Below are 23,411 nucleotides of genomic sequence, written 5' to 3' on the forward strand. Positions count from 1 at the left end.
TGATAATAAGAAACCAAGAAGCATTCAACACTTCAATATAAAAGCAGCTTGAAAAGTTGTCAAAGCTAACACCATCTAAACCATGTCCTCACATATCCGGACTGAGGGTGAAGATGCTTAGGCTTGTCAAGGCTACATGGGAGACTATCAGTCTTCCTCAAATCCCCTCCCATCTCTCCAATCAAACTGTTCCTTCCTCAGCCCCCTCACCAGCCATAAGCACTGTTGGCGGGTGTGTAGCTTCATACCTCGCCTGTTACATTCTAAAAATTAGTTCCTCTACATTGTGATGCTGCTCTATTATTATGATCAACAACCCTGACAATCCATACAGCACTTCACAGTGTATAAAGTACCTTCACATACCTTATCACATGCAATCCCCTCAACTACTCTTTGGAAAAGAGAGTGAAGGTCACAGTTTTAAACAACTGGCCCAGAGCCAAGCAGCTATGACAGAAGATGCTAGGACTAATGTTATGCCTTTTGCCACCATTGCCTGAACTCATTCAGCTCTGCTCTCTTGTTATTTAAGTGGTTGTGTCTTGTCTCCTGAGCCTTACTAAAAGCATCTCAAGGGCTTATATATCTTTTCCTCCCCACCTGCACATTATACAAGGCTCTTCCCTTTCTCAGCACATGATGAGTCCTTGTTGAATGCATGAATGATGGACATGTGTAGTGAGTACCTCTGTGTGTTGTGTAATGGCAAGTAAAAGAAAGCTTCAGGTGATTTGCATGGGAGCTACTTAGGAATAAAGTCATCAGAGGCAGGAATAGTCTCTGTGACCAGCCTGCTGATTCGCTGGAATAATGAACATGTGGGTGGCCTTTGTCATTGCTCCCACCCATGAGCTTCCTTCCATCATCTTTTAATGTAAGGACTAGAGGAAAAGGAGCTTCCTTGAGCTTAGATGCCCTCTTGTTCCCAGTGCCTTCTCTGGTTGGTATTCCAGTGTAGAATCCTAGCAGAACTTGAGGCTTAAGTCAAAGGCTGCATGTTTTCAATTCACGGGCATGTATCCTGAGGTATCTGAGCACAGAACACTGTTATACCCTGAAGGACCACTCCACAAATTTGAGGACAGGTGCTCCTTAACATTTCAGGCTCCAAAGAATTCAGCTTCCAGATTTTAGGGAAAGGTAATAAATTCTTTATCCAAACCTTCCCCAAACTTCTTTCAAAGCTTTGGATATATGACAGCAAATGCATTAAGGTTACACATCTCTTTAAAGTACACACAAAAAGATACATGGTCAAGTGGGACTCATGCCAGGGATGCAAGGATGGTATAATATTCACAAGTAATAAATGTAATACACCATATAAACAAAATGAAAGACAAAAGTCACATGATCATATCAATAGATGCTGAAAAAACATTTGATAAAGTACAGCACCCTTTTAGGATAAAAACACTCAACAAAGTGGGACTAGAGAGAGCATACCTCAACATAATAAAGGTCATATACAAAAAACCTACAGCCAACATCATACTCAATGGCAAAAACTAAAAGTTTTCCCCATAAGATCAGAAACAAGACAAGGGTGCCCACTTTCACCACTTATTCATCATAATACTGGAAGTTCTAGCCACCGAGATCAGACAATAAAAAGAAATAAAAGGCATCCAAATTGGAAAGGAGGAAGTAAAACTGCCATTATTTGCAGATGACATAGTGTACATAGAAAATCCTATAGACACCACAAAAAAACTACTCAACTAATAAGTGAATTTGGCAAAATAGTGGAATACAAAGTCAATATTCAGAAACTGAAGGCATATTTGTACACCAACAGTGAAATATCAGAAACAGAAAGTAGGGGGGAAATCCCATTTACAATAGCAACAAGAAAAATAAGTACCTAGGAATAAATGTAACCAAGGAGGTAAAAGACTTATTCTTGGACAACTATGTAACACTGAAGAAAGAAATCAAGGAAGATACAACTAAATGGAAACATATACCATACTCATGGATTGGAAGAATTAACACCATTAAAATATCCATACTACCTGAAGCAATTTATAGATTCAATGCAATCCTTATAAAAATACCAATGACATATTTCACAGATCTAGAACAAATATTTCAAAAATTTATATGGAACCAAAAACAACCCCAAATAGCCCCAGCAATCTTGAAAAAGAAGAACAAAGTAGGAGGGATCACAATACCTGATATCAAACTATACTACAAAGCCACTGTAATCAAAACAGTCTGGTACTGGCATAAGAACAGACACATAGATCAATGGAACTGAATAGAGAGCCCAGAAATAAAATCATGTCTCTATGGTCAATTAATATTTGACAAAGGGGGCAGAAGCATAAAATGGAGTAAAAATAGCCTCTTCAACAAATGGTTTTGGGAGAACTGGAATGGTACATCAAAAAAAAAGAATCTGGACCACCAACTTACACCACACACCAGAATAAACTCAAAATAGATAAAAGACTTAAACATAAGCTGTGACACCATAAAAGCCTAGAAGAAAACATAGGCAGTAAAATTTCAGATATCCCATGCAGAGGGCCCTTAGACATATGAAAGGATGCTCAACATCACTAGTCATCAGAGAGATGCAAATTAAAACCACAGTGAGATACCACCTCACACCAGTCAGAATGGCCATCATTAACAAATCAACAAACAAGAAGTGCTGGCAAGGATGTGGAGAAATGGAAACCCTGGTGCACTGTTGGTGGGAATGCAGACTGGTGCAGTCACTGTGGAAAACAGTATGGAATTCCTCAAAAAAATAAAAAATGGAACTGCTGAGATTATACATGAAGAATCCTGGAACACCAATTCAAAAGAACCTATGCACCCCTATGTTCATAGCAGCATTATTTACAATAGCCAAGTGCTGGAAACAGCCTAAGTGCCCATCAGTAAATGAGTGGATCAAAACGCAGTGGTACACTTACACAATGGAATATTGCACAACAGAAAGAAAGAAGGAACTCCTACCTTTTGCACTAGTATGGATTGAACTGGAGAGTATTATGTTTAGTGAAATAAGCCTGACTGCAAAAGGCAAATACCATATGACCTCACCTATAAGAGAAACCTAATGAACAAAACAAACAAACAAGCAAAATAGAACCAGAGGCATGGAAACAAGGAACAGACTGACAGTGACCAGAGAGGAGGGAGAAGGGGAGAAAGCAGAAAAGAAAAGGGGAAAGAAGGGGAAGATTCTAATCAAGGAACATGTATAAATGACCCACGGACATGGACAACAGGATGGGGATTGACTGTGGGAGTGGGAGGTGGGCAGGGCAGGGGAAAGCAACAGGGGGGAAATTGGGACAACTGTAAAAGAACAGCAATAAAAAATAAAGTACACACAAAAAGAATTGAAGTGAAAGAACGGAAATGAGCTTAAAAATAATCAGATGTGAAAATTGTCATGAGCTTGAAGAGAATAAAAAAGCTATAAGAGTTATGGGGTTTGCAGGAGTCACTTAGCTGTCACTTAGGATACCAACCAAGACTGCTCAGGATTGCAGATGATAAAAGAGATGGTCTCTAGATGGGGTATGAAGTCATGGTAGCAATTATTGGCTATAATTGTTGAGGCTCCAGAGAGAATGAAAATTCAATCATTTGTCTTTCACCTCATGTTGAGGATGCAGAGAAGAAAACAAGGTCTCAGAGATGAAGGCAGCAAGGAAGAGAATAAGAGAAGAAAGCGGTGTCCTCATGTGAACTTGATCCTCTCAGAACCTGGCACATGACAGCAAGGACTGAGAAGATGAAGAGACCAATGTGGGACTTATAACAATATCTCCTAAGTCATCCAAAGGCTCTTTCCCAACAATGCTTCCTTATTTCAGGGTAAATGTATCACATACACATGGATTTGATTGTATTTTCCTACACCCATCTTCCTCTCCCCATGCCAGAAAAACACATACAGATTTCAAAATGAAAAGGAAAACAGCTAAAGAACAGCAAGGGACCAAAATGCGTAGATGGTTTTAAGCAAGCTTGGAACATGTTAGGAAAATAAGTGTGTCTGGTCAACAAATCCAAATGGCAGTGGCACCCATCCCTGTCATTAACACTGACAGCCAGGAAAGTAACCGCAATTAGTAGGAGCAGATATGTGGTATGCCAGTGGGGACTAGAATGAAATGCCCCCCAAATGTCTGACACCTCCATGGGTAAGGTGACACATCATTTCCCTACAGTTTCAACACCAATGTGTAGGGGTGAGTCAACTTCTGTCCTCAGACTATATCAAAGGGCAAGTGTCCTGCTATTCTCCATCTACACTGGAAATAGAACAAAATGGCTTCCAATAGAGTGGAGGGAATGCAATTTCAACATGAAAAGGAATAATCAGTTGTAATTTACTCTTACAACAATGCATATTAATTGTGTGCCTATAAATCACTTTATTTACAAATATTTATTGAGAGTCTACTCTAATAAGGCCATTTTATAAATGAGGACTGAGACATAGGGGAATTGGATGAGCTTCCCAAGATCATAAAGGTAGGAAATGGTGGAATGTGGAGCAAGCTCAAGTTTATCCAATACCATTTTTTTTTCCTTTATTTTCTTGAATTTCAGCTAAGTTCTGAAGAGGATTCTTTGTGCCTGCCCACCAAAACTACACATCATTTGATGTTGAGTAAATGTTAAGTGAATGAATGCATGAGTATAAATGATGGGTTTTACCACCAATGCTCTCATACTATATTTCATCAATTTAAAGTATTAATGACATAAATATGTATTTTACAATAGGTAAGCTCTAAGAATCGATGAAATATGATCATCTCAAACCAAGAACAGTTCCACATGAAAGCATAATGTACAATACAGGACAGTGAGAAACTGTGATTTGTAAGAAATATATATATACATATATATTTGGTCATTTAGATGACCAAAATATATTTCTCAAATATAATTAGTCTTCATTCACAGTTCCTGGCTCACAGCTCCCAATCCCGTTGGGATTTCCTGATGAAGGAGAGCAGCAATGGTGTCTCTTAGTATGTTAGTGAGGTGACTTTGGACACCACCCAAGGAAGGGGGCTGGTGACACTAGAGCCAACCAAGTGGTTAGAGAATTGAAACTTTAAATCCCACCCCTGATTTCCAGGGAGGGGAGAAGGGCTTGCAGTTGAATTAATCACCAATGGCCAATAACTTTGTTAATCATGACTACATAATGAAGTCTCCATAAAAACTCAAAAGGACAACTTATTAGTCCTTTTCAGAGAGCTCCCATATTGGGGAAGAACACTTCCTTCCACATGGCACTATGCTAGGTCCCAGGCTCCACAAGGACAGAAGTTCCTTTGTCCAAGACTCGCTCTCTATATTTCTTCATCTCCCTATTGATTTGTTTCCTTTAATATCATTTGTAGTAAGTCAGTAATGACTTAAGTGTAATGTTTTTCTGAGTTCTGTGAGCTCCTCTAGCAAATTAATCAAACCCAAGGAGGGGCTCATAGGAACCTCTAATTTTTAGCCAGTCAGTGAGAAGCACAGGTAACAACCTAGACTTGCAACTAGCATCTGAAGTGGAGGGCGGTCTTATGACACTGAGCCTTTTACCTGTAGAAGCTGATTCATTTCCAGGTAGATAGTGTCAGAACTGAGTTGAATTCTCAAACATGTTGCTGGTGTTGGAACTGGGTCTGGGAATTCCTTCAGACAGTGACTCTTAAGTGCCTTATAAGGTGAGTGTCACAGTCCAGACAGAACAGTCCAAAAACAGTAGAGACAATTCTTAGAGACCAACTGATAAATCAGAGTACCTATAGAATTTTGATGATGGTGGGGAATGGTCATTTGAGGCATCTTGCTTAGAAGAGCTCTTTAAAGGTCCTTTAAAGGCAGGAGCCTCATCTGACCCTTTCTTGCTCCCCAAGTCCCCAGTTCTGCATTATGCAAGGAAAAATGGTGGTATCTCCCCTCTGTAAGTATCAAAAAGGATCGGAAAGCCCAGACCATCTGATGTTTCTAGTGATTTCTGTCCAGAGACAAAGGGTTGGATCAGATGGCCTCTGGAGGACCCTCCTAGATCCAGGATTCCATATCTAAAATAAGAAATGTGATTGGTTGCTAATTTGATTAATTATGGAAACTTATGGTGCATTGACAGTGACAAACCAAGTGCTCATTCATCAAAATTTTTCTTTACTCCTATCTCTCTATCCAAGCTTCCTTCTCCCATTTTCACACTTTTGCTCACTTCCCCCACTCCCCATATACACAAACACGGTCATTTAAAAGTACATTAATCTATCTTCTCTACTCTCAGTTTAAATAATCTAAAAAGCCTACTTTTCTCAGAAAGTACTTCATCGTTTTAAAGAACAGGGACCAAGCAGAGCCTTTGATAAGGAGTTTCTCCAGTCCTTCCTTCAAGATATTGTCTCAATAGGTACAATAACCTGACAAACCCAAAGTGAGAAACCTTTAACAAAATGATCCTTTTTAAAATGTCAATGTCACAAAAGATAAAGAAAATATTACAAGTTAAAGGAGACTAAACAGATATACCAACTATAAATTGAAATATTGGACATTATTCACACAATTTAAATTACAGTATGGATTGTAGAGTAAATAAATAATGATATAACAGCAATGTTAAATTTCCTGGTTTTGAAAATTACACTGTAAGGAAAAGTCCTTGTCTTTAGAAAATACACAGTTTTTAAGGGTAAAGAGGTATGATGTCTGCCACATACTCTTAAATGGTTTAATAATAATAATAATATATTCATAGGTATAGAAAGAGAAAATGAGAGAGCAAATATGGCAAAATATGAACAATTAGAGTGTCAACAAAAGGGAGTTCTTTGTATTATTTTTGAAAATTTTCTGTAATTTTGAAATTATGCAAAATAAAAAATAAACCACAAATAAAATCAGTGTCTCCTCATTTTACAGTAGTCATTTACCCCAGGCCCTGGCCTCTCAGCAGCAATGTCTGATTTCTTAGGCTCCAAAAGCCTTCACAGAAGGACACAGAGAAATGTCCATTAGCAGGTCCTACCTGTCAACATGTTCAGTCCTTCCTTTGACTTTAGTAGAGACTACAAGTGAACAAAGTGATAGTCAGAACTAATTATCTGAGCATAATACAAGTAGCGCGATAACCACAGAAAGTAAATAGCCACTTACATGGCTATGGGATGATCCTTCCCTTATAAACACAGCAGCGATGAACTACAGCTAAACCCACTCTCTGGCCTAAGGAACTGCGAGTCCTAAATCAAAGTTACAGGGCAGAGAGGGCAGTAGAGGCTTGCACACATTCTGAAGGAGGCTCTGAAAACAAGAATAAAGACATTCCTGGAAGCCGTTATGGAAGGGGAAAAGAAAACCTTGATGGCTTCGTGAGATATTGGAATAGGTTGCCAGGGGAGGCCAAAGGAAGTCCTTTCCTGGACATCTTTAAAAGAAGAGTAAACCATCCAGGAAAATGTTACAACGCATGCAATTGACTTTAAAATAATGCATCACAAAAAGTGTGAGAGGATGTGTCTTGTTTGACTGAAGTTATGAGGCAGGTGCCAGGCAAGACGGCCCAGGTGTTCAGCTGGCGCTCTATTCAGAAAGCCCGTGATCACAGGTGGCATTTCTGCTTTCCTTGTCTTTATCAACAAGCCCCGCTTGGTAAATTAGCATACTGAGTGTCAGAAATGGATTTTCATAGGTAAAAATAATGGTCTGTTGAGTTGCATAGCAAATGTTAGAAAAGGGCTCTCATTTGGTGAAACTGGAAGAATTCAAATAATGTGAAATGGCCAGATATATTTCAGACATACCCTCTTGCTTATAAATATCCATGGAGGCCCATGCCCCATGTCCTAGAGATGATGTCTGAGGCTAAATCCCTAAATAGCCCCATGTCCAGCTGAGTCTCTGGATTCTGTTTCCCTGACACTGGTTATAAAGGTGATAAAGTTCTGTTTCTAGGATTGAGGTTTTTGCCTGGAGTGAATCTTTCATGCAAGGAGATGATCAGAAAATATAAAAGAACAATAAGCTGGGACATCCTGAACAGGTCTTATGAACTATTTCTTCTTTCATACTTGCTAATAAATATCACTTATTTCAAAACTCCTTCAGAGGCTAACTATGTCTATGAAGAAAGAACTGTGCTTGACTGAATTGGCTTAGGTCAGCTTGCACAGATGAATGAAGTGCAGTCCTGCATAAACAGGGGGGGCAGGAGGCAAGATGAGACTTTGTTTTTGTTAATGATCTGTAGCTTAATCTCTCTGTGGTCTGAAAATGTATGCCATATGGCCTCAATTCTTAAGAATCATTGAAACTTGTTTTATGAGCTAGAATATGGTCTAGCTCAGTAAATGGTCCATGTACACATAAAAGTGTTTGCTGCAGTTTGGCTGCAGTGTTCTATAAATACCAATTAGGACAAGTTCATTCACAATGTTGTTCAAGTCTACCATATCTCCACTGACTGTTTATATGTTCTATCGACAACTGAGAGAGCTGAAATTGCCAAATATAATTGTGGATTTGTTTATTTCTCCTTTCTATTTTGCCTATTTTTGTTCCATGTATTTTAAAGCTCTGTTATCAGATGCACACAATCCCAAATAGGACTGTTACATTTTCTTAATGAGTTGTCCCCATTATCAATATGAGTATTACCTATATTTCTGATCATATTTCTTACCATAAACCTACTCTGTCTGATATTAATAGAGCCATTTCTGCTTTCTTTTGATTAGTGTTTACATAGTGCATCTCATTTCACCCCTTTATTTTTAACTTATCTGTGCATTTATATTTAAAGTATGCTTGTAGTAAGCAGCACATAGCTGGATATTGCTTTTTATACAATCTAATAATTTATACCTTAATTTTTATATTTAGACTATTTATACTTAATGTAATTGCCAAATATACTGGAGTTTAAGTCTGTCATCTTACTATTTTATTTTGCACTTATTTAGAACAACTTTAAGGATGACCTTGTTCTTTCAGGGATTCTCTGACTATTGTTTAATGTCTAAAAACAGATATTACATATATTTTAAGTAGTTGAGAGTTCTTTATGGCAGAAAATCTAGCCTTACACCAGATACTCATCATGATCATATGTGGAAGTAGAAAATGTGTATTTAAAAGGTTTCTCAAGTGAGTCTGGTGTGATGCTAGAATTGCTTTAATTCAAGGGTCACACGTTTAAGTGCGTAGGGTAAAGGCCATAACGAAATGTGAGTGCTGGTTATAAGACAATAAGGGATGTTGGAAGCTGTGGGGAACTAGAGAGCGTAGATTCAAAGATGTTTTTAAAAACATCTTTTGGACTAGGTTTAAAAGAAAGGTCTACTGGCCGAAATCTCCACCAACTTGCAACATCTATGAATCTTCTCAAGTGTCAACATACCTCCTAAAATGAGACACCTAGAATTGAGCACAATTTTCTATGGTGGACCGACCACTCAAGGGTGGTGATACCATAATTACCCACAATCTGTACCCCATGAGTTCATTACTTCAGTGTAAGACAAGTTTGTGTTTGGCAATAAACTGAGAGCTCATGTTTAGCTGTGGTCTACTCATCCCCCTTCTGCTCCCCATCTCTCTCACACAAGTGCCTGCCAAATCAGATTTTCTTGGTCCTATACTGTTATTAACCTGACTTTGCATTTACCATTATTACATTTCACCTTGTTGGTTTTGGCTCAGGGTTCCCTCTTGTCAAGAACATTTTGAATCTTGGTACTGTTATCTTTCAAGGCAACTACTTTATCCTGTTGTGTACCAGTGAAAAATCTGATAAGTAGGCCTCCCATTCTCAAGGACTCAGAACTAGGGACTAGACCCCATGATAACAGCCCATTGACTGATGCTGGCTAAGCAGTCCTGCCTTTGTTCCTCATAATCTTTACCCCCAAGGGAACAGAGAGTAGAAGGAGAGGAAGCACAAACATATAAATCCAGCTCTTAGAAAGCATCATGGCAAAACGCCAGGGTGATGGTGAATTTGCAATCTGCATAGATTTTCTATAAATGTTCCCATGAATATTGCTGCCACTCATTTCTACAGGTAACAGATAATGTTGAAAATGGAGAAGACAGGGCCACCCTAGAACAAGGTTGTGAGTTACTGCTCCTGTTTGGCTTTCATTCAGAAGCCCCAGCTCCCCTGCCAATTTGCACTGTGGCCTTGGGCTACAACTCAGTCTTCCCCGAGCTCCAGTTTCCCCCTCTGAAGTCTCCCTCTACAAGGACCCGGAAGAAACTTTGCTCAGGGGAGACAACTCAGTCGCCCACCATGGCACCCGCTTTCCTACTGGAGACCCAGACTATGTCTCACTTCCACAAGGCCTTGCTTTTCCCTGGCTACGCCATACTTCTGGGAAAAGTACTAACATTCTTCAAGTCTGATTTTACCAGTTTCCTTCTTAAAATCCTTGCACATCACTTGAGCTAAGTATTTCAGGCTGGCTTCATGATCTGATGTTCTCTACTTTTTTTTGCCTCCCGTCTCACCTTATCTCTCACATATATCTTCATTCCAGCCATATTCGGCTCCTTGAAAGCCCAAATGACTGTGCCGTGTGCGCTACTTCATGCCTGAATTCATGATGTTTTTTGTTCCTGGATTGCCCATCCCCTTTCCTCCACCCATCTGACATCATTTCTTTTTTAAATTTTTTTTATCCTCATTTGAGGACATTTTTTCATTGCTTTTAGAGAGAGGGGAAAGGAAAGAGGGAGGGAGAGAGGAAGGGGGAGAGAGAGACATTGATGCGAGAGAGATGCATCGATTGGTTGCCTCCCATACACTCCAGGACTGGGAATTGCAGGCACCTTGACTGGGATTGAACCCACAAGCTTTTGGTTACAGGACAATGCTCCAACCAACTGAATCCTATGGGCCAGGGCTGACATCTAGTCTTTATTCAAACTCAGTTCTGTCATTGCATCTTCTAGGAGGTCTCCTCTGACTGACCCAGGAGCCCTCTTCTGTCCCTCCTAGAGCCCACTGCTCATGTTCTGTCCAAACATTCATCACCGATCTGTAGTATTTGCTGATGTATTTTTTTTTCAAGTTGATTATAAGTTCCTTGAGGGGCAGGATATTCTCATCACCAGTGCCTGGGATGGTTCCTGCCATAGTATCGGTGCTTGTTGAATCAGTAACTATTCCGAATGTGCAGTGAATCAATGAGCAAGTCACAGCCTGTGGGAGATTGCAAGCTGAGTCTTCATCACAGCATCCTATGCTTAGGCTCCTGGGACTCTGAGTCACAGCAGGAATCTAAATGTCAGGCTCCCTGTGTGATTCCCCGGGCCATTCATTCAGCTCTCTACCCTCTTTCTAAATCCCCTCCCTTAGCAGGACAAGTTAAATCAAAGAAAGACAAGGAAATCTCTCCTTTACTCCTCTCACAATTGTCTCACAACCAAGGAGGAGCCACACTCCCAGATGTGCTGGCCAAGAGAGGTGCTCTGATGCCTGGAATCCACCGTCAGGGAAGCCTCCTGGAAAAACATCAATTGGAAAATCCATCTGCTGCCAGCCCTCACCAGGCCTCTCTCCTGCCAAGTTTGTTCACTGATTGAAGTCTATGACCCACTAGTTGTTTACGTTCCTAACCCTGAGTTCAAGGGCATCTGCAATTTAATTCGAACCATGGAGAGATGGGGCTGTTCTCTGTTAGAGTTCCAAGAGCATAAACAACCTTCCAGGCTGAACTCTGTGTGGCATTACCCAGCACCACTCTTACCCTGGCCTATAAATACTTCTATCACTTTCCAAAATCACCGTCAACAGGTCCAGGTGGGGTAACTTGCCCCCAAGCCTGCAAGACGTCACTAGGAGTAAACAGATATAGAGTAGCTGAAATGGGTGGATAAGTAAAGGAGATGGGAGGAAAAAGACTGAAGCCTGAGGGTTACTGGTGGAGGGAGAAGGAGAAAGTTCAAGGAAACCATAGAGGTTCAGCGGAAGATGCAAACAGCTGTGAAACCTGGGGATAGATCCCTCAGGCCCTGGGAGGATAGGGAAGGGCTAGGAGGCAGCCGCAGGGGAGCCATGAGGAGCTCTGAAGCTCCTTGTCAGGAGTCAGGCTTCAAATGAATGGTGAACAGAGTTGGCAAGGCACACCCCACATACACACTCCTCCACCCGTGAAAAGGAAAAAGAAAAGAAAAGTAGGGAAATTGCGACCGCAGCCCAGGACTCTGGGGATTAAAGGCCAACGCCAAGAGGGTAATGGCGAGCAAAGAGAACTGTGATCAAGGGACACAGGGCTGGGTGTGTTCCCAGCTCATTCACGATGGGAAGCCCACTTTGCATCTCATCCATCCACACTGTCCACTGGTCCTGCTGGTTGGCTCACTGGAAATGATTGTTACCTTTCCCAAACTGCACTGCTCTGCCTCTCTGCCCCATGTCACATTCATCACCCACTGTCTATGTATAGGTGACACACCATTGGTTTACATTACTGTGCAGATGTGCAGATAAGAGACCCAGTTACGATAGAGAGCAAAGCTCTGAAGACAGCATCCCATGGCAACAAGGCAGAGGGGTCCTTCCAGTCCTCTTACACATATATGCACACATATGCATGTGCCCACTAACATACATGCATAATTCTCTTGCACCAACTGCACGGGGACAACTCTAAGTCATTTGGAGCACCATCCCCAGGCTGAGCCTCCGGGCCTTCCCCAAACGTCAGCGGCCCTCATACCAGGTCCCTGCCATGCAGCTGCCACCCACCCTCCAGGCCAGAGGCCCCTGAGATGCCACACAGACTTTTCCACTCGTCCAGACCTTCTTAAGTGTCTCTGACATACACCATGTGTCCCAACAGGAAAACACACACTCATCAACTCTACAAAATGCTCCAGATGTGATCAAAGTCAGAGAGGCAAAAGAAAACAGAGATGGGAGTGCTCAGGAAGGGAGAAAGTAAAAGAGAAATCCAATATGTGGGGATAGATTGGGGCAGGGGTGTCCCAGGTGGTGGTGAGGCCAATAGACACAGTCCAGAACTGGGGTCCAGAATCCTGGGTTCCAATTCCTAGTTCAACTTGCCTCCTTGTGAGACCTTGGGTCTTGCCCCCAGACTGGTTTCAGGCTTGAGATTCTATCCTACAGAGTCCAGAAAGGTGACCTTGGATGAGGTATTATAGACCACCTGGCCCAACCCCCTTATTGTTAGGTGAGGAAGGTAGCAGGTAAGTCAAACTTCCCAGAGCATCACCCACCACCACTAACCCCACACATCCTTCTCCCTCTCAGCTCACCTCTGTACTAAATGTCAGCAGGTTACAGCAGCACAGACTAAATATTCCTGGTTTAGAAGTGGCCTCAAACATAATACTTCTGTCCCTCTGCCTCATTAGTTCTGTTAGAAGATTTTGGTTCTTTCTTTATAAAATAAAGGGATGATTTTCAGGGATCCCCAGATCTAAAATTCTTAAGTCCCCATGATCTATGGCAATCATATCTGTTTTATTCTAAAAGATTCTAGAGTCCCATCTCAACATCTGACCACATCCGTCCACTAACCCCCACCATCTGCCTTGGGCCTCTTTTAGGAAGCAGCCCATGTGTCTCACCAACATGGTTTTCCTCCCCCAAACTGTGACAAAATGGTTAAGATAATGGACTCTACAGTCATACTGTCTGAGATTGCAAGCAAGTGACTTATCAACTCTGTGCTGCAGTGTCCTCCTCATCTTGAAAATGGGGACAATGATTGTGCCATCACAGGGTTACCATGAAGATTCAACCAGATGGTACACACAAAAGGCACGGTGACGCTGCTTCACAGTGAGTGTGGGGGGAAGCACTATGTCAGCAATGGTCATCATCATGACCACTAAGACATTTGCCACTGGTGAACAAGGAGAGATGGTTACCACCCACTGATGACAACCTAGTGAGACTTGTGGGTTAGTTAGGATGTGAAATGGTGAGAATAAGAAAAGAGACTCTGGGCAAAGAGACATACAACCTAGAATGCCCACACATCCTCTCAGAAGGACAGAGGACATCCAGGAGGAAAAGTGGTTCTTCTCCCCAGGCTCCTCACCTCACCCGTCCATCTTGTTTGGCACAAAACACATAGTCTCAGGTCCTTGCTAGTGCCCCACACAGAAGAGCCTCAAGTCCTTAAATGTAAAAGCCAACAGGTCATGTCAATTCTGCCCCCACAAGTGCACCCCCATAAGCCACACCCACATAAGCCAACCCCTCCAGGCATACTCTTCCTTAAGATAAAGTTCAAAGTCCCCCAGGACCTGGTCCTTGCTTCACCCCAGCCTGGCGCCCATCACCCCCCCCCAACCTAATGCTCCAGCTCCCAGGCCCTCTCCTCTAGCAGTGGGGTAATACATACAGTGGTGAAGAGAACCAACTCCAGAGCTGGACCTAAAAGCCCAAATCTTACCTGTTACTAGCTGCGTGACCTTGTGTGACTTATCAACCTCTTTGTGTCTCAATTCCTCAACTGCAAAATAAGGATAATAGCATCTATCTCAAAGAGTTGTGATAAGTTAGCAAATGCAAAGGGCTGTAATGGTGCCTGGCACACAGGATGTACCACGTAAGGTCAGCTATTGTCACTATTCTACTCATCTTTGCCTGGCTCACCTTTACTTTCATTCGTGCATCAAATCTTAGTTCAAATGTTACTTCTTCATGGAAGCTTTCTCCAAGGTTGGATGGCCCTATATCTGCATTTTCATTCTACCCCACATCCCCTATTGTAATCCATGTACACTTACAGCGGACTGCATGTTTTCTATCTTCCCTGCTAGGTCATAAGTCACACAGGTACAGCTATTCCTAGGATGGTTCCAGTTTATACCTGTTGTTAGATTGTCATTTGGCAAAGGTTAAATCCTCTCCCCGTAAGAAAGGGTATACTTCCCAGCAGCATGTACTTGTGCCTGACCGTGCAACCACTTTGAACAATAGAATGCTAATGGCTGTGATGTCAGTGATGCCTCCTTAAGAGGCTCTGAGTTTCCATTCCCTTCTTTGTGCTCTTGTGATTCACCATGAGAGGAACATGCCCAGATAGCTTCTGATTTCAAGGGAGTGAGAAGATCTATGGAGATTTGAACACAAGCTGAAGCCCGGAGCCAATCCCAGCCAACCCTCGGTCTAAAGAGAGCTTTCCCACTCAGCCTACAAATACAAGAGCAAGAAAATGTTGTAAGCTGCTGACTTTGGGGTGGTTTGGTATGCAGCATTACTGTGACAACAGTTAACCAGTACACTTAGTATAATTATTACAGTGCTCACTTTCACTCTCGAGAGTGTCCCAGGTTAGATGATAAGTTATCTAATTACCCAAGGGTCAGTCCACATCTATCTTTTTCATCACTTTAACTCCAGTGCCTAAAACAGTGCCTGGCACAGAGAAGGTACTCAATAAATATACTGGGTTATATTGAACTGAGTTATATGTCCTCTTAAATCTCTTTTCCAAAACATTGAGTCTTCTTCCCAACTGGATGGTAAGAATTCTGAGTTTGGGGGTTCTTCCTTCTATACCTTTCACATTGTCCCCATAAAAATGTTTCTGGCTGGCTGCTGGATCATCAAAGAGCTTTACTTTACCCTCTACAGATGTTAAACCTTCAGAGAAGGGGTAGTATAGCCAAAGGGGGACGTGATTTCACAGAATGTGACAGAAAAGAGGATAGACCGTGGGGTAAGCATGGAGAATGAGCAAAAGTAAAAGGAAAGAGCTCCTGCAAGAGGAATCCAGGTGGGACTTCCAGGAGACTGACTGTCCCTGAATGGGGCCAACACACACCCTTAGTCTATAGCTGATTCACTTCTCTCCACCGAGCAGCTCGCCTTCCTGCCCAGAGGCTGAGGATTGGGCAGAATATCAGCCTGAAGAAATACTGCCATTTTGTTAGAATCAATAAGAGCTGGAAACCCTTCTCCACACTAAAATGCCCAGATAAAAATTTCAAGATCCCAGTCCTCCAAAATCCCCTCTCTGGCTCTCCTGACTTTGTTCAGTTGAATACAGATTCTATGGAAGAAACCGAGGAGGCTGAGCCAACAACCCGGAGTCCTGAGCCCTCAAGGAGGGTTTTCTGAGTCCCTTTGATGGGGCTGGGTGATGCAGGCGGAGCCCCACAAGCCCTCCACAGCTGAGCCAGCCATTCTGCCAGGGGAAGACAGCAATCCTTGGCAGTTACCAAACTGCCCGTGTCTTTGAATACCTTGAGATAATCCCAAGAAGGTAATGGAAGACAGCAGTCTCCCAGGCAGGGATCTTGAAGTTTTGTTTTGTTCTGTTTTATTTTTCTTGCTACGTCTGTGACTTCCAGACCCACAAAATGCTGTGGTTTTCCATTTCTAAAACAGAGGCATGTGCCTGTGAGAATAGCCTGGGTGTGCCGGGCTAATTAAATATAGCTATCTTGGGGTTGTTGTTGTAACGTGTGTTCCACTGATGTTATTCCATGTGTTGAGACGTTCTGTGTTTATGTTGGTTACATACCCATGTGGCGTGGGTGGAGAACATCACTCAAGGGAATATCATTAGCAGAAATGGGGAGCTTGGGGGTTCCAGAGACACGTGGTAAAACAGTGGCTCATGGGATCAAACAGTTGGGCCATGTCCATGGTAACTCCTAGTCCACATGCCAGTCCCCTAGTGCGTTCTAGGGCAAGATCCATCCCTCAGATCTACCTCAGGTTCTTGACTCCCACAGACAGGATTGCACCTGCCATCGCCAACTTAGAGCTTTTGTGGAGGAGATGCAAAGATTCCAACTTTCTCTGTCAGGCCAAAGGGACTGACAGGCTTGCCCAAAGTTTTCCAAGAGAGAAAAACTGAATTCCGCTCTCACCTCACAGCTGCGGTACATAAGTCCTGAAGCCCAAGCAAGCTTTGTTTTGCCACCTGCCTAAATTCCAGAGAAACCACTTGACAGCATCTTTTTGTTCCTGTTGTCATGATCTCTCGCTCTAGGCTTTCTACAAACACTGTCCCAAATATCTTCTCCAACCACTTCCCATAGCCACGGTGCTTTCTTCTGAGCCCAAATCTGAATCTTGTAAATCCCCCAACAGTATTTCTTCTCTCCTTCAAATCTCTGCTTTCTACTCAAAACTCACAGATCCCGTAGTCTCATTTTTCTCTCATCAACCACACTAAATACAGTTGTGAACCCCTTCAAAACCTTTCCCCATGACCTTGCCCTTCTACACAGAGCTGTGTGCATTACTTCCCTGTCAGGTACTCCTTTACAGCTCTGTGACCTCCATCAGAAGTGTTCTTTATGTCTCCTCATTACACTCTAAGCACCCTGCCTTCTTCCTTCTTTTAGCTTTGACGCTGTGGCCAGGACAAAGTGCTTTATCCAGGACAGCCTTGATGCAGGGACCCACTTTATGTTGTTAATTAACTCTGAGCTCTATTGCAAAAAAAATATCTTTTATAGTCTCAGTTTCTCATGACCTCCCCAAACAAGTAAGGAGAAGGAAATGTAGTTCTTCATAGGGAAGGCACCTGCTATATCATATTCACTCTGGTCCCATCTCTGAGGCCTAGTGAGCTTCAAAAACACCATTTCACTTGCACTGGGGAGACAAAAAGGAGGTATTTCCAGGACAAAAGCTGGGCCCCCACAAAGCCCCACGCATGACAGGAGCCAGATTCCAGGACAAGCTGTGGAAGGCGAGCACAATGCTAACTGGTCCATGCGTCTGGTTGCTGCACATGCAACTGAGACCGAACAGCTAATGGGGGTCAGGAAGGAAGCTACTCAGTCGACAGAAGCAAGAAGTGACAACTGACAACCTGACAACAAGGAAGAAGTCAGAAAAATAAAAGACTAAAAAAGTAAAAAAGAGAAATAAAAATCACGGCATTCTAGGGTCATTTAACAGAGGCACAGACCACTTCATCCAGCTCGTCAGGCCCCAAGAGTGACATGTCGCTCCCACTAAGCACAGTGGCAACTCCATGATAAAGCAAGGGTCGACTGTGGTTCAGTCAGCTCTGCTCACCCGCAGACCACACCAGTTTCCCCTCAGAGATTGCTAATTAAAGGGATTAACACTAGAAAACCAGCTTACCAGACACCCAGCTGGATAGAGCTCTGTGTCACCTTCTGCCACATGGCATAAGAGAAAAACCATATTTTTTAGAGTCAGATAGGCCTGGGTTTGAATTCCAGATGGGCTGCTCTGTGGCTTTCGGAAGCACATAATCTCACTGAGTTCAGTATCCTATCCATAAATGGAGGTAAGAAATACCCACTCTGCAGGGTCGTTGGGAGGTACAGAACTCACACCTGCAAAGTGCATAGATGCAGTGCAGTGATTTAAAATAAAAAACATAGACTTATGATTATACAATATTTGTCAAAATTCTTGAGCTAAAGAACTATATAAAATTCTGCTATTTTAGGGAATACTATAATTTTCCCCCAGGGAGCAGATAAATAATTACTTAACCAAACCTATGCCTATCACCACAGTATTTGTGCAATGCTTTATCACAAGCTTCGCAATAATATCATGGGGCAAGTAGGACAGATGTTGTGATCCCTGCTTCAGGGCTGAGGAAACTGAGGCCCAAGGGAGAATGGCTTGTCCAAACATTACATCAACTAGAAACAAAGCTAGAGCTAAAATTGAGTTCTAATTCTCAGCCCAGCTCCTAGGCAAGGACCTCAGGATTTGATAAACATGTGCACAGTCACTCTATCCATCTTTTAATGTAATAAGTGCAGGCTTTACTCCTTCTCCATTTTCTTCCTAGAGCAGGGAGCTCATTTGGTTAAGTCTGTCTTCATATGGATGCCTCTCTAAATCTTTGATCACAATGCTCTTCCTTCTCTGAAATATTTCCAGCCTGGCTGAGTTTGTCTTTGAGCATGACCTGAATTGGACATGTGAGGTTTGGCCATGATTTGGCAAATCCCTAAGTGATGTGGTCCTAAAATGTTTTCTGAGAATTTCTGGAATCTGTGGGTACTACAACGCATCACATGGCTGCTTCTAGAAAGAGTTAGTTGCCCCCAACAAACGTTGCCTAAGGCATAGCTGATATCCCTGAGCCCATCATCAAAGATGACTAATTTAGAGGGTCAAGTCTCCACCATGATCTTTTCCATATGATGTTTTTCTATATCCTCACAATTACTTTTATGAAAAATTTCTCCATCAGTTTGTTCCTTCATTTTCCAGAAAAGTCCAATGGTTATCCACAAACTTGGAGATCTGACTTTGAACTTAAGCTCCTTGAGAATGGGGTCCTGCTGAATCCATCTGCATACCCCAGCACCAGTGACTGACATATGGTCAGTGAAAAGCAGGGGTTGGCTTAACTACACCAGGTGGGGCGTATGGAAGGACCCTGCTCTGAGTTTCCCAGGCCAGTGAGTCCCGAAAAGGACAATCATGATGAGGAGATTGTTTGAAGAGTCTGTGCCACATGAGGACATGCACACAGGTCTAGGAGTGTTTTGTTCAGAGGAAAGAAAGCCTAGGTATATGAGAACTGTTACTGACATAATAGCTATTTTCAAATAATTAAAGGACTGGCCTACATGACAGAGTACTCTTGTTCCTGGAGCTCCAGGGAGCAAAAGTGGAACAAAAGGAGGGCAATCAGCAGAGCTCTGGCTCTGGCTCCACGACCGTTTCTAGTGCCTAGAAATGTACAGCAGGTGCACAAACTGCCCCTGTCGCAGGGTGCTCCCTACTGTATGAAAAGTCAAGCAAAGGCTAAGAATCTGCTAAATAAATATACTGTGAGAGGAACTCTTTGTTCCTTTATTCCAGGCCCAGGCACTGAAGAGGCTGACCTCTTAGCTCATTCCACCTTTGTGATGCCCTGGTTTGGTCCCAGGGGTTTGGGTAAAGTGAGAATTTATTGCACACGAGGGCCAAATGGATATGAAATATAAAGCTTGTCATATATTTTCAGTCTAATATCAGCTTCTGATCCTCCTTGGGAAACAGGACAAGCCATAAGAGAGTCAAGGAAGCAATGAGCTGGTGAGCCAGGTAACTCATTCCTTCCCTACTCTGTCCATGGATTTCTGGGTGACCATGTGCAGCCTCCTGGGGTCTAAGGATCCACCATATGACTGATACTACAGGAAGGACGATTTTAAAAGTTTGATCTAACAGGAGCCACCACCTATGGAAAGTTATTCCGAGGCTTCAGAGGCCACCCTCAGAAGACCAAGATGGCCTTTGGGTGCAGTCTTGGACTGGAGCTAAGAGCACCATATGCCTACTTCTTACCCACTGACCAGCCACAGACCAATGGCCTTCCCTCCAGGAGGGTGCAAACTAGAAGTGAGTGACAGTGGAGGAAGAGATAGAAAGGAGAATGGGATAGAGTCTCTTCACAGCTAGATTTAATAACAAGCCTGACCTATTTTTCTGATCTGTAAAATGGGCCAGAATATAATAGCACAGAACATTATTATCCTTGTTTCTGCCTTGCCTGAACCAGCCACTGTCTGCTTCTCTCTGTCTACTCTGCTCCCACCCCTCAGAGATAGAAGAAAAATAATCTTTGGGGTCATAAGATATTTCTTTCCAGCCTACAAAATACTTCCCAGCTAAATCCAATACTTCACATGTTGAGGCCTGTGTAATTACCATAGTACTGGTCCCACACTTCACATCTCCTTAGCCTCCTCTCTTGAATCCTGCTCACCTCTTTCGAACCCTGGATTCTCTGCTAACTTGTAGGACAGATCAATGTACATGGACCAGGCTGGCACCGAATCCATACCAGTGAAGTTTGCAAGTCAAGTTTTTTAATTTGCCACTCCCAATCAACAGAAGAATTGGACTTTGGGTGAATGTGATTTCTGGCTACCAATATCAAGCTAAACAAGAAATCCATACATAGGGAAACCCAGGCTGACAATGAAGACACATTCAGGACCTTTAACCTCAGTCCTTCAGAAAGCAACATTTCTAATTCAAGTGCCACCTCTTCCAGGAAGTCTTCCCTTATTGTGCTAGAACCAATTACTCTTCCTCTTTGTCCTATACTATGATGTTTATTCTTATATCATAGTCCTTAAAAGCCCTCACTTCATCCTTTCTTGCACGTCTGTCTTCCCACATAACTGATAGATCCTTAGGGCACAGACTTCACTTTATTTATTGCTGCACCACCCATGTTTCCGAGCACAGAGGCTTGCTCACTGTAAGCGTCGGTAAATATTTATTGCATTGAGCTGAATGGCCTTTATAAATCCCAGGGAAGGATCAAGGAGGAGGAAGCAGGGCTCAGGAAATTATTAATCACGGGTTGATTAACATGGTTTCCTCTCTATTCCCTCCCCCAAACCAGCCTGGCCTACTGAGAAGCCTGCTAAGAAAGAATGTGGCTCCCTCTTTGTCCCTCCAGGAGGTAGTGGATGGGTCACATTTCAGGAGGGTACAAGTGGGGCCCAGAGACCGACCAAGAGGGATGGATCAAGTCGCACAAACTTCTCATGGACATTCTGGAGAACTCTGGCAAGAACAAGGACAACCGACTTGCAGAAGAAGGAGGGAAAGCTGATTCCTGGGATGCCAGAGTACTGGATGGGCTCCCTGAAGGCAGGGCTGGGAGTCTAAGATGGTGGAGACACGTACAGGGGACAAGGCAGGACAGCACATGACACACTTGCTGTCCACAGATGACGCCCCAAGGCCCCTGAGATGGTATGAGCCCACAGACATCAATCTCAGGTTGTGGGAGTGTTCATGTCTCAAAGTTTCAAGCCCGAACATTTCTAAAAGAACTCCAGAGCTGTCTGTCACATGGACAGGTTTCATAACCAGGCCTGATTTTTAGGAAGCCTCACTCATGAAGTGGGCATCCCTGAAAGAGGTGGGCATGAGTGAGTGAGAGCCATTTACCCCTCTCCGGACTGTAATCCTTACTTGGTGCCATGCTTGCTGCCCGTGAATGACCCGCTTGGTGAATTTCCCAAGTCAACAGGCTGCAGTCCCCCCAAGCCTAGTAGACTTCTGGACCCCTCTCTTCCTCATGCTGTCTGTCATAGGCAGGCAGTGGCAGATGCTTAAAAATAAACTTTTTGTACATCAACTTCAGCAAAGTATAGTTAGGAGCTAAATCAAACTCAGATGTTTAAAGTCTGTTTTGCCTCATTCATATCAAAACCTCCAAGCTAAGAAAATCAGCCTGTGAGCAGACATTAATTTCAGTGAAAAGACAGGTCATGTTCCTACCAGATCACACCTGTACAAACCCAAAAGGCCCCAGGGCCCTGGGCTCCCCAGAAAATAAAGGCTGTTACCCTCCTGGGTATTGGTGTGTCAGCCCAGAGCTGTGCAGGCAGAAATTTACTCCCCTGGTGGCAAGGACCCTCATGTGGCTCCTACAAGACTATAAGAGCCATTTCCCTCCAGCTAAGACATCCTGTCCCTCATCATCTTAGTCACGAACTGTGTTTCTGCCAGGGCACAGGTGCTGCTTGGAGGTTTCCAGAAGAATCTACTGTGAGTGGGTCCCTGTTGGATACCTTGCTGGAGACCTTCCTAGGCAACCCTTACACACACACACACACACGCACACACATACACACACACAGACACACACACACACAGTCACACTTAGCGCAGGCCTGCAGGCCCAGAGGTTTCTAGAGCAAAGGGGGAGAGCCCTGCTTGGCTAGAGAGACAAACACATCAGCAGTCTCACAGTGCAGCCTGCTGGGCATGACTGAAGGTGCAACGGGAGCAGGCAGGGGTGAGGGGTGCAGAGGGAAGTGCGTATTGCCTCCCCTCTGCCCACTTTCACCACCTGGGAAAGAAGCCTCTAAACTCCAGATCTCAAGTTCAGGCTTGAAGGCCTGCAGAAGAAGGACACCTAGTCCTGAGACGTTCAAAGTGCAAACAGATCTCCCACCCGGCCAAGCTCTAAAGGCTTTAGAATGGTCCAAGGAATTGTCATGGGTGGGGAGAAGGCACTGGGGTTCCACAGGAGCCAAGTACGCAAGGTAATGGGGGAAATACCTATACCAGACCTTCGACTAAATTACACTCAGCCGTACCAGACTCCCTTGCTTCTGTCCATCTTTCAACACGGATCATATGGGTACAATTTCCATGTGAGGCACGAAGAGGGTACAATTCACATTAGTAAGTAGTAATGGAACGGCCCCGTCACAATGCAGGGAACGCAGCCATGGGCAGCCCTGACAGCTGGCGGCAGGAAAGGCGGAAAAGAAGTGAAGGAAGGGAGAGCCGCTGCTGAAGACACTCCCGGGGCCTGGTATCAGACTGGTAAGTGGGCAGTGAGAGTAAAAGGATGAAGGGGGTGACTTGACAGAATCAGAGAAAGGGAGACAGGCCATTCAGAAGAGAGTGTGGCATGAGGTTAGGGTGATGCCTGCTGGGTACAGGTAGC

The 23,411-nt window shown here is 43.4% G+C and overlaps 1 protein-coding gene across 1 annotated transcript in view; it reads right to left on the reverse strand.

Moving 5' to 3' along the window:
* ANO2 (anoctamin 2) overlaps positions 1 to 23,411 on the reverse strand; it is a 302,275-nt gene that overhangs the window by 168,061 nt on the left and 110,803 nt on the right. The window lies entirely within an intron of this gene.

Source organism: Furipterus horrens, unplaced genomic scaffold, assembly GCF_987537825.1.
Source record: "Furipterus horrens unplaced genomic scaffold, mFurHor1.1.pri manual_scaffold_4, whole genome shotgun sequence".
In the NCBI taxonomy this organism is placed as follows: Eukaryota; Metazoa; Chordata; class Mammalia; order Chiroptera; family Furipteridae; genus Furipterus; species Furipterus horrens.